Source organism: Cervus elaphus, chromosome 23 (genome assembly GCF_910594005.1).
Source record: "Cervus elaphus chromosome 23, mCerEla1.1, whole genome shotgun sequence".
Classification (NCBI taxonomy): Eukaryota; Metazoa; Chordata; class Mammalia; order Artiodactyla; family Cervidae; genus Cervus; species Cervus elaphus.
Window position 1 is genome coordinate 35,585,137 of NC_057837.1, and position 3,914 is coordinate 35,589,050.

Here is a 3,914-nt window from a genome sequence, read left to right on the forward strand (position 1 = left end):
ATTTTTTAGTTTCGTGGCCACAAATGCCTGAACCACGAATTGAAAATATGCTGTAAGGTGAAAGGATTGATTGAGTATCACAGCAGAGAGAGGTCTGGGGAAGATTTAGCAGGATTCAGAGCTGGAGAGGTGATCTTCCAAGGAAGTAGGATGATGGTCCAAAAAACCCACAGTTGCCGAGGGCCTAGGTGTTTCTGACAGCTGGTTCCATCCTGTTTCTTGAACAATATGGTTCAAAAGACACTGAAGTTAAGTCTGCTACATCATAGTTTAGAATGGGAGGCTGAGGATGGATGCATTCAAATTATAGATATTTTTGAAAGAAAGATATAAAAAGTTTAATGTGATTGTAATAGGGAAACTATGAAGGTTTCAGTCTGGTGGATTTATCTTCAGAATTCAACAGAGTGCTCCAATGGAAGCCCATTTCTCCAGGGACTACATATTCTCAGGGGCAGACCCTGCCATCTCGGGGACTTGCGTGCAGGTGTTCATCATCAAAGTGAAGCTGCCACAGCACTCCCTTGTCTGGGACACTCCAATGTCCAAATAAAAAAGTAAGGAAATGGGGACTTCCCTGGTGGTCCAGTGGCTGAGACTCTGCACTCACAATGCAGAGGGCCTGGGTTCGATTCCTGGTCAGGGAACTGGATTCTTCCTGCAGCAACTAAGATTTTGCATGCTGCAATGAAGATCATAGATCTTGTGAAGCTAAATAAACAACAAAAAATGCAAAATGATTAAAAAGAAAGGTAAAATAATAGGCATAAGAAGAACAAACTACTATGTATAAAATAAATCAGCTACAAAATTATGTGGTACAGCCTGGGAATAGAGCCAGTATTTTATAATAACTTTAAATGGAATATAATCTAGAAAAATATTGTATCACTTTGCTATACACCTGAAACTAATGTAATATTTTAAATCAACTATACTTCAATAAAAATTTTTTTTAAAAGGAATAGATGAAAAGAGAAATATATACATTATTCTTTTAATGTAATTTTTTTGAAAGTATTCTTTGATAAGCTTTGTTTCAGGATGGGAAAAATAAAAAAAGTTTGCATTTCCTTTCACTAAGTAGTGACCGTACCAATCACAGTCTCCATGGTCAAAACCACCTTTCTCTGATTTTTCTGATGCCCTATTTTCACTGCTATGAGTTAACATCTATTAGCATTAACTATTCTTCTCCTGAGATGCTTACTATTTATTTAACATCCACAACAATCAAGACAAAATTCAGAATATATGCAGACAATACCCAGAGGATACTGGGACACAAAGCCCAGAATCTTCATTTATTTATTTTTTGCTGAAGTAAAAGAATGATAACGCCTTCCCATCAGGTTTTTGATGTTGCTTTATGAAGACAGCGTGCCAAGCACAGGTAGCAACTGATAAGACCGTTTCAACAAAGGGGTCATTATCTTCAGACTTTTAAAGTAAATGTTCCAGTTTGGCATAATTTTATTCAGGTACCCTTTCAAGAGGGCCTGTGTTTATATTTTGCATTTTACCTGAGTAGAAAAACATCTCGTTTCTCGTACTTAGGAAGTGGTTTTAGCACTTGGAAAGACCTCAGTCACAGGGTGTGATAAGCAGGCCTGGCACAGCTGGAGGTTCTGACAATACCTGCCCCGGGCAACCCACTGTGAGGAGAAACCATCCAGAAATGACACACGTCAGTGGCTAGGGTTAAGCCGTTTGGGGATTTGCATCAATCTGCCCAAATGAATGACGAAAAACCAAAGAAATCACTCAGTCTAGCGTTTGTACATCAAACGGTTTCTTATAAACCTTTGGTTGCGACTGTTTTTCACCTATTAAAACAAGTCTCAAAACTCCTGAAAGTTTAGCTAATTTCCAGTTTATCACAATAGCATTTTTTTAAGTTTTGATTGTTGGTTTTTTTTTTTTAATGTGGACCATTCTTTAAAGTTTTTTTTTTTTAAATTAAAAAAAATTTTTATTTTTGACTGTGCTGGGTCTTTGTTGGTGCACACGGGCTCTTTCTAGCTGCAGAGAGTGGGGGCTACTCTTGTTGCAGAGCATGGACATCGCCTTGTGGTGGCTTCTCTTGTTGCAGAGCTTGCGCTCTGGGCCTGTGGGCTCTAGGAGTTGTGGTGGACAGGCTTAGCTGCTCTGCGGCATGTGGAATCTTCCCGGACCAGGGATCGAACCCCCTGTCCCCTGCATTGGCAGGCGGATTCATGACCACTGGACCACCAGGGAAGTCTCATCTTTTAAAGTCTTTATTGAATTTGTTGCAATGCTGCTTCTGTTGTTTATGTTCTGATGTTCTGGCCTTGAAGAGTGTGGGATCCTAGCTCCCTAACCAAGGATTGAACCCACTCCCCCTGCATTGGAAGGTGAAGTCTCAAACACTAGACCACCACGGAAGTCCCAAAATAGATTTTTTTCCTGTTGTTCTCTTTTACTATTCTGCTTCTTTTGAGTAATTTTCTGTGTCTCAGCCTTTGGGAGCAGCATCAGGCTTCTCTGGTACAAAGCTGCTGGGGACTTTGCATCCTCTTTTCCCTCTGCCTCTACTAAGTCCCATGGATGGAGGAGCCTGGCGGGCTACAGTCCATGGGGTCGCAAAGGGTCGGACATGACTGAGCACAGCGCAGCAGCACTACCTTTAGTAGCTCTGGGGTCAGCCTGCAGCCCCTCTAGGTGGGCAAGCTTCAGTCATCACGAGAGAGTTCCATCTGAATATCTGAATGATGTATCAAAGTGAATTTTCCAGTGAGAGACTGTTAGACATTCACACCCCCCCCCCGCCCCCCACTCCCCCCACTCTACCCTCTGACTGTTCCCTCTTTAGTTTCCTTGGCTGCTCCATACTCAGCCCTTGTGGGGTTCCATAGGGCTCTGCTCGAGGTTGGTTCTCTCTTCCTGAAACACGTCACTTATTCCCAAGGATTTGAATTACCATCTACCAAATTTAATGACTTAAATTTGCCAGATTTTTCTATTAAGTCTGTGAATCTAACTGCTTACTTGACATCTTGACCCAGAAAACTTTCAGGCAACTTAACCATCATCACAAAAATGGAACACATCCACATCCTTTGTTCCCATCCTGTGCTTAGGTATGTGCTTTATCCAAGATGCACAGCCATCCTCCAAGATGCCGGCCAACATCCAGGACACCCGTTTTCTTCCCCCTCCTTTTCCCTGTCTCCCTCCAACAAGTTCTTAGCATCCTAGACACTAATCATAGGTGTTCATCTGAGACATCTTATCAAAGGGAACAATTCAGTCTTCCTATGGCTCCTAAGAAAATGTCCCGAGATGATGTGGCTGACAAGGTCATCTGTGTCCCTACTTCTCTGCCTGCCTCCTCTGCGTCCTTGTCCTCCCTGCTCACCACATGCCAACCACATTCACCTTGCCCAATCCCATGGCAGACATGCATGAGATGCTCAGTCCAGCTCACTGGGTTAACTCTCACCTCACACCTACCTCTCCTCTCCTCTGAGGTTGCCCAGAGTCCTTCCTGTTTCTTTTTACTTGTGTGTGTATTAAGTTGCTTCAGTCATGTCTGACTCTTTGTGAATCCATGGACTGTAGCCTGCCAGGCTCCTCTATCCATGGGATTCTCCAGGCAAGAACACTGGAGTGGGTTGCCATGCCCTCCTCCAGGGGATCTTCCTGACACAGGGATCAAACCTGTGTCCCTTGCATCTCCTGCATTGGCAGGTGGGTTCTTTACCATGAGCTCCACCTGGGAAGTCCCTTTCTTTTTACTTGGTTCCTTTTATTGTATATTTTTGTTTGGCAATATATTTTTAAAATCAATGATTTGTTACATGTTTGTTTATTTGGCTGCATTGGCTCTTAGTTGTGTCATGTGAGATATTTCACTATGACTCACAGACTGTCTTTAGTGTTGTGTACAGGGT

General features: G+C 42.7%; 1 non-coding gene across 1 annotated transcript; it reads left to right on the plus strand.

Moving 5' to 3' along the window:
• The first annotated feature begins 574 nt into the window (after positions 1–574).
• On the plus strand, positions 575–647 carry TRNAV-CAC. The gene has a single exon. It is a non-coding gene; the product is annotated as a tRNA-Val (tRNA).
• The last annotated feature ends 3,267 nt before the right edge of the window (positions 648–3,914 follow it).